The 7,690-nt window shown below is 48.4% G+C and overlaps 1 pseudogene; it reads left to right on the top strand.

The window, feature by feature from the left end:
* The first annotated feature begins 5,473 nt into the window (after positions 1-5,473).
* Positions 5,474-7,514, top strand: LOC105490578 (protein tyrosine phosphatase type IVA 2 pseudogene; annotated as a pseudogene).
* The last annotated feature ends 176 nt before the right edge of the window (positions 7,515-7,690 follow it).

The following is a 7,690-nucleotide window of genomic DNA, read 5'->3' as shown; positions in this document are numbered from 1 at the left end:
TTGCACATGCTCAGGGCGGAACTGACACACCAGCCTCCTGCCGCCTCAGACCCGCCAGACTTCGGGTGCCAAAGATTGCAACGGAGAGGCCAAGGCGGGCCTGAGGGCAGCTCGGCGCTGGCCTACAGGTGCCCCTTGGTGCAAGCAGCCTGAGCGCACAGTGACAGGCGACAGGCTTCTGGGAGGAAGGGGGCGGGTCCCTGGTGAGGCCCCAGCTGCAGTCCAAGGAAGGCCTGAAGACTGGGGGGCCAGGATGCCAGTCCCACGAACCCGGGGTGGGAACTTACGGTTCCTTTTCCTGGCCGCCCATGGCCGCCCATGAACCAATCGGCAAGCACTTCCTCCTCTCTCAGACCCGTACAAGCCCCAGGCTCAGCCAGAGGTGAACAGACAGTGGGACCATCTGCCTGCAGAGAGGGGCCACTCACTTTAGGGCCTCCTCTCCGCTGAGAGCTGAGCCCTCGTCAGGACAACCAGCTGCAGAGAGGAGCTACCCTCTGTGCTAGGAGCTAAACACCGCGGGACAACACCGCATTCTCCAGTGCCAGCCATGGAAGCTGCTTGTGGTGTGCCGAGTCCAGCCACAGCCCCACAGAGAGCTGACACTCATGCCAGCACCTGGAGCTGCCTGCCCCACAGCAGCAGCCAGCATGTCTATGCAGTGGCTGAATCCCATGCTTGCTCACACACCCCTTGCTGCTCCACGCCTGCCTCACAGTCTCCCTTAGAGGTGTGGGATCTGGGCTGGTAGTGTGAGCTCAGCACAACGTGCTAGGCCAAGGGGGCAGAATGAGCCCAGCGGGCCTGAGCAAAACTCGAGCAAAGGTGCCACCGGCCACAGAGGTTTCTGACAAGAAAAGTGACACCCCAAAGATCCCATAACATCTTTTTTTTTTTTTTTTTGAGACAGTTTCACTCTTGTTGCCCAGGCTGGAGTGCAATGGCGCAACTGGCTGACTGCAACCTCTGCCTCCCAGGTTCAAGCAATTCTCCTGCCTCAGCCTCCCGAGCTGGGATTACAGGCATCCACCACCACGCCCACTAATTTTTTTATTTTTAGTAGAGACAGGGTTTCACCATGTTGGCCAGGCTGGTCTCGAACTCCTGAGCTCAGGTAATCCACCTGCCTTGGTCTCCCAAAGGGCTGGGATTACAGGCATGAGCCACCACTCCTGGCCTCTCATGACCTTATTTAGCCTTAATTATTTTCTTAGAGATTCCACTTCCCAATACAGCAACACCGGGGGTTAGGGCTTCATATGACTTAAGGGGCACATTCAGTCCGTGACTCTACCAACATCCAATAAGAAAACACTATAGGCTGGGTGTGGCAGCTCACGCCTGTAATTCCAGCACTTTGGGAGGCTGAGGCGGGTGGATAACCTGAGGTCAGGAGTTCAAAACCAGCCTGGCCAACATGGTGAAACCCCGTCTCTACAAAACTACCAAAAAAATTAGCCAGGCTTGGTGGCGAGCACCTATAATCCCAGCTACTTGGGAGGGTGAGACAGAAGAATCACTTGAACCTTGGAGGTGGAGGTTGCAGTGAGCCAAGATCGTGCCATTGCACTCCAGCCTGGGTGATAGAGCGAGACTCCATCTCAAAAACAAACGAACAAACAAATAAAAAATGTTATAAAAAACCCTCATATTCATTATAGCAATAGAAATGATAAGCTACTTAGAAATATATCTTATAAAATGTTAAATTTAAAATGAGAACTGTCTGGGAATAAATCTTCTAGAAACCACATATAAACTGAGAAATTATGAATACAATAATTTTTTTTTTTTTTTTTGAGACGGAGTCTCGCTCTGTCGCCCAGGCTGGGGTGCAGTGGCCGGATCTCAGCTCACTGCAAGCTCCGCCTCCCGGGTTCACACCATTCTCCTGCCTCAGCCTCCCAAGTAGCTGGGACTACAGGCGCCCGCCACCTCGCCCGGCTAGTTTTTTGTATTTTTTAGTAGAGACGGGGTTTCACCGGGTTAGCCAGGATGGTCTCCATCTCCTGACCTCATGATCCGCCCGTCTCGGCCTCCCAAAGTGCTGGCATTACAGGCTTGAGCCACCGCGCCCGGCCTAATAATATTTTAAAGTTTGTAAAAGAAAAACTAAAAATACAAAAAACGGCCGGGTGCGGTGGCGGGCGCCTGTAGTCCCAGCTACTCGGAGGCTGAGGCAGGAGAATGGCGGGAACCCGGGAGGCGGAGCTTGCAGTGAGCTGAGATCCGGCCACTGCACTCCAGCCTGGGCGACAGAGCGAGACTCCGTCTCAAAAAAAAAAAAAAAGTAAAAAAAAAAAAAGTAAAAAGAAAAACTAAAAAATGGAAAGATATGTTTGTTACTGAGCAATAGGCTTACTTTATGACACCCGCAGAAGCCAACATTATGGTTCCCTCTTTGGAGGAAAAAAAAAGCTTTATACCAAGTCAACTGGCAAGGAGACAGGAGGCAATGCTCAGATCTGTCTCTGTGATTAGGGGGTGGGTCAAGTGTTTTTTTTTTTTTTTTTTTGAGATGGAGTCTCACTCTGTCGCCCAGCCTGGAGTGCGGTGGCGCGATCTCGGCTCACTGCAAGCTCCACCTCCCGGGTTCACACTCTCCTGCCTCAGCCTCCCGAGTAGCTGGGACTACAGGGGCCCGCCACCATGTCTGGCTAACTTTTTTGTATTTTTTAGTAGAGACGGGGTTTTACTGTGTTAGCCAGGATGGTCTCGAGCTCCTGACTTCGTGATTCACCCGCCTTGGCCTCCCAAAGTGCTGGGATTACAGGTGTGAGCCACCGCGCATGGCCGAGGTGGGTCAAGTTTTTATGGCATTTCCAGCTAGACCCAGATGATGCCAATGCAGCTGGCCTGCCAGGCTGGTGATGGTAACAATCAGAATTTAAAGCTTTTTGCATTGCATGTGCCAAGGCAATTTTGGCTCTGTATTTACCTGCAACAACTTAAGAAATGGTTAATTTGTTTGAGCTGGTCCCACAGTTACAGGTACCCCCCTTTTTGTGCACTCCTCAATCTTGAGGGAAGTGGGGTGATGACCATTCTAGCTACTTCATGCTTCCAAGGCGTGCAGGTCTGAGTACCAAGAATGCATGAGTGGGGCTACTGACATACAAGATAGCTCTGCTCCATCTGCACCTTGACAAGAAGGAAAACGAATCCCAACATACATACAACTATAGTTCCTAACTTAATGAGACCCTCAGAAATAGATCTTATCCGTGATGGCAGTAACAGAGGCCTGGTTGGCATCTTGAGTGAGCTGTTTCCTTCAGCTGCCATCTGCTTCTGGCCCTCTAGTTTGATCAGGCAGAGGCTGGTTTTAGACTCTAAAAGGAATGAAAATATGGATAAATGGCTTTTCCTTTATCTGGAGATCCAAGAGCCCTTGCACTTTTTCTTTTTTTTTTTTTTCCTGAAAAGTACCTGAAGATCAGTTAGGGGTTCACAAGTGTATTCCTGGGTGGAGAAATTAGTTGTGGGCTTCTACAGCCATTTGGGGTTTGGATGACTTGGCCCTTCTGCTTCCTGTTGTCTGTGGTAAGTGTGACCTGTGTAATGAGGGGCTGAGGAGAGTTTTAAATATTATCAGATACTACTTTTTTATTGGAGATGGGGTCTTGCTCTGTCACCCAGGCTGGAGTGCAGTGGACAGGAACAATCTTTACTGGTGATTGATGAACCCAGGGCTTGACTCCTTTTAACTTTATGAATGAATGGGTTACCAGGAGAACTTCAGAAGGGTCCATTCCATTTGGGCTGTATTTGGTCCTCAGGGTTGTGATATTTTTGCAATGCACTGCCATCTTCTGTCTGTTAATAACTTCTCAATATGTATGCTTGCATAATCTTAAGTTTTGTCTGAGGTTTCTTTTCAAACCATACATTCATCAATTTTGTTATCTTTATGCTGTTTAATAAATAGAAAATTTTCCTTCTTTTAATTCCTCTGGAATTGTGTTTTCAGCTTTACTAAAGGTATATCTGACAATTTAAAATTGTGTCTAGGGAGTGGCTAGAGTGGCCGCTGGGCAGCAAGACTAACTCTGGATCCACCAGGCCAGGTGTTGTGTGCAGAGGCTGGGGCAGCCATCCCCAACTCCAATGCCCAGTCCCCAGCACACCAGCACTGTTTTGTGATGTTGCACATTTATGGTGACTCTGAGTGTGGTAGCAGAGTTCTGCCAGGCTGAGCACAGCATTTTCACCGACAAATGAGCTTTGAGGTTCTACGTGCTGTCATCAACACTGCCTTGAAAACTCGAGATACCAAGACTGGCCTCAGAAATAGATACCTTTTAAAAAAATTGCAGGCCGGGCGCGGTGGCTCAAGCCTGTAATCCTACCACTTTGGGAGGCCGAGACGGGCGGATCACGAGGTCAGGAGATCGAGACCATCCTGGCTAACACGGTGAAACCCCGTCTCTACTAAAAATACAAAAAACGGCCGGGTGCGGTGGCTCAAGCCTGTAATCCCAGCACTTTGGGAGGCCGAGACGGGCGGATCACGAGGTCAGGAGATCGAGACCATCCTGGCTAACACGGTGAAACCCCGTCTCTACTAAAAATATAAAAAACGGCCGGGTGCGGTGGCTCAAGCCTGTAATCCCAGCACTTTGGGAGGCCGAGACGGGCGGATCACGAGGTCAGGAGATCGAGACCATCCTGGCTAACACGGTGAAACCCCGTCTCTACTAAAAATACAAAAAACGGCCGAGTGCGGTGGCTCAAGCCTGTAATCCCAGCACTTTGGGAGGCCGAGACGGGCGGATCACGAGGTCAGGAGATCGAGACCATCCTGGCTAACACGGTGAAACCCCGTCTCTACTAAAAAATACAAAAAACTAGGCGGGCGAGGTGGCGGGCGCCTATAGTCCCAGCTACTCGGGAGTCTGAGGCAGGAGAATAGAGTGAACCCGGGAGGTGGAGCTTGCAGTGAGCTGAGACCCGGCCACTGCACTCCAGCCTGGGGGACAGAGCGAGACTCCGCCTCAAAAAAAAAAAAAAAACAAAAAAAAACCAAAAAACTAGCCGGGCAAGGTGGCGGGCGCCTGTAGTCCCAGCTACTCCGGAGGCTGAGGCAGGAGAATGGCGTAAACCCGGGAGGCGGAGCTTGCAGTGAGCTGAGATCTGGCCACTACACTGCAGCCCGGGCTACAGAGCAAGACTCCGTCTCAAAAAAAAAAAAAAAAAAAAAAAAAATTGCAAGTGTATTTCTTTTTCTTTTTTCTTTTTTTTTTTTTTGCGACGGAGTCTTGCTCTGTCGCCCAGGCTGGGGTGCAGTGGCCAGATCTCAGCTCACTGCAAGCTCCCCCTCCCGGGTTCATGCCATTCTCCTGCCTCAGCCTCCCGAGTAACTGGGACTACAGGCGCCCACCACCTCGCCCAGCTAGTTTTTTGTATTTTTTAGTAGAGACGGGGTTTCACCATGTTAGCCAGGATGGTCTCAATCTCCTGATCTCATGATCCACCCGTCTTGGCCTCCCAAAGTGCTGGGATTACAGGCTTGAGCCACCGGGCCTGGCCGCAAGTATATTTCTTTTAGCGATTCCAGTAAAATTAAGTATCAAGTAAGCACAAGTGGAAAGTGACCTACACTTTTAACTTGAACTGAAGGTAATAAGGGCTGCTTAAGCTTTGTATGTCGTTGGATTTTTTGGAGTCCGGAGGTGTCCATTTGCAGAAATTGAGGCCTAAATTGAGGTTGGATTCCCGTGGGTTCTGAATAATTCTGCTTATCTTGAAGATAGTAGCTTCATAAGGAATAGACAAGTTAAGTCGAAAAAAACACTGATCAATAATAGGCAGTCTAGTGATCTAAAAATAAAAGATTAAAAAGTTTTCTGCTGTGAAACATTTCAAGATTTATTAATTTCTTTTCACTTTCCCCATTACTCACACACATGCTCACACTTTTTCTTTGCCAAAATGGACTGACTGTCCAGCCCCTGTGGAGATCTACAGGAACATGCATTTTCTCATAACCCACAAGTCTACCAGTGCCACTGCAACAGGTTCACAGAGGAATGTGAGAAGTGTGGAGTGACACTTTTGGTTTGAGTTTGTGATGCTACATTTGGTAAAGCTCCAGTTGAAAAACAAGGAATCCACATTTTAGATTGGTCATTTGACGATGAAGCTCCACCACCTAATCAGATAGCAGATGATTGGCTAAACCTGTTAAACACCAAATGGCATGAAAAGCCAGATTGCTGCATGGCAGTGCATTGTGTTGTGGGATTGGGAAGGGCACCTGTGCTGGTGGCACTTGCTTTGACTGAATATGGAATTAAGCATGAAGATGCAGTTCAGTTTATAAGACAAAAAAGAAGGGGAGCATTCAATTCCAAACAGCTGCTTTACTTGGAGAAATGCCAACCTAAGATGCAATTACACTTCAGAGATACCGGTGGGCATTGCCATGTTCAGTAGAAATGTAAATGAAGGCCGGCTTGATTGTGGCACTTTAGAGGAACTCTTAGTACTTGGAAGCGTGAATCTGGAGTCTTACCTGTATGATCCAAGTAGTGATAGGCTCAGTACTCAGCCACTCTCCCAGTGGCTGGAAAAATGCAAACAAAAGAAATCCCTCTATAACATCAATAAAATGTTTAAGAAAAAATTAAATAAAATTGTATCTATTCAAGGTGACAACAGGATCTTTTGATATGTCATTGTGAAGAGACTGACACAATCCAGCTAATGAATGTATCCATCACCTCACATAGTTACCCTTTGGGTATGTGTGATGAGAGTATTTCACTTACTCTAAGTGAATTTCAAATATACAATACATTATAAACTGTAGTCACCATGCTGTCCATTAGGTCTCCAGAACTTATTCATGTTATAACTGCAAGTTTGTTCTCTTTTTAAAACATCTGACCAACATCTCATTTCCCACTCTCGCCACCTGACCTCTGGTGACCACACTTCCACTGTTTCTATGAGTTTGCCTTTTTAAGATTCCACGTTCAATTTCCTATGTTTGTAGTTATTTCTCTTTTTTCATCTCTCTCCTCTCCTCCATCTCCCCGGCGCCATCTCTCTTTCATAAGCATCGTGACTTACCTATAATTCTCCCTACCACTCGAGTTATGGATCAGCTTTACTTTTTTTCTGTTAATTCTTAGCTTCTTTCCGTAAATATATTTATGTTTTTTCTGGTTTCCTCAACTGAAGTCAAACCAATTGTCTTTTTAAAGTATTGGTGGGCCGGGCGCGGTGGCTCACGCCTGTAATCTTAGCACTTTGGGAGGCCTCGGCGGGCGGATTGCCTGAGCTCGAAAGTTCGAGACCAGCCTGGGCAACACGGTGAAACCCCGTCTCTACTAAAATACAAAAAATTAGCCGGGCGTGGCGGCGGGAGCCTGTAGTCCCAGCTACTCGAGAGGCTGAGGCAGCAGAATTGCTTGAACCCGGGAGGCGGAGGTTGCAGTGGGCCGAGATCGCGCCATTGCACTCCAGCCTGGGCGACAGAGCGAGACTCCGTCTCAAAAAGAACAAAAAAAAAAAAAAAAAAAAAAAAAAAAGAGTATTGGTGGATTCGGTTTCCCTTCATGTTTCTCAGAAAACCGTGTGAGCCAGTTTGGCGTCACTGCGTCTCCAGGCGACAGGCACTTCCGGATGCGGGGCACCCTGGGAAGTTGAGTTCGCGGTGGCTCCGTCCTTCGCGCATGCGCATATG

Source organism: Macaca nemestrina, chromosome 10, assembly GCF_043159975.1.
Source record: "Macaca nemestrina isolate mMacNem1 chromosome 10, mMacNem.hap1, whole genome shotgun sequence".
Lineage (NCBI taxonomy): Eukaryota > Metazoa > Chordata > Mammalia > Primates > Cercopithecidae > Macaca > Macaca nemestrina.
The sequence above is the reverse complement of the archived record's forward strand: the minus strand, read 5'-3'. Positions and strand labels throughout refer to the sequence as shown.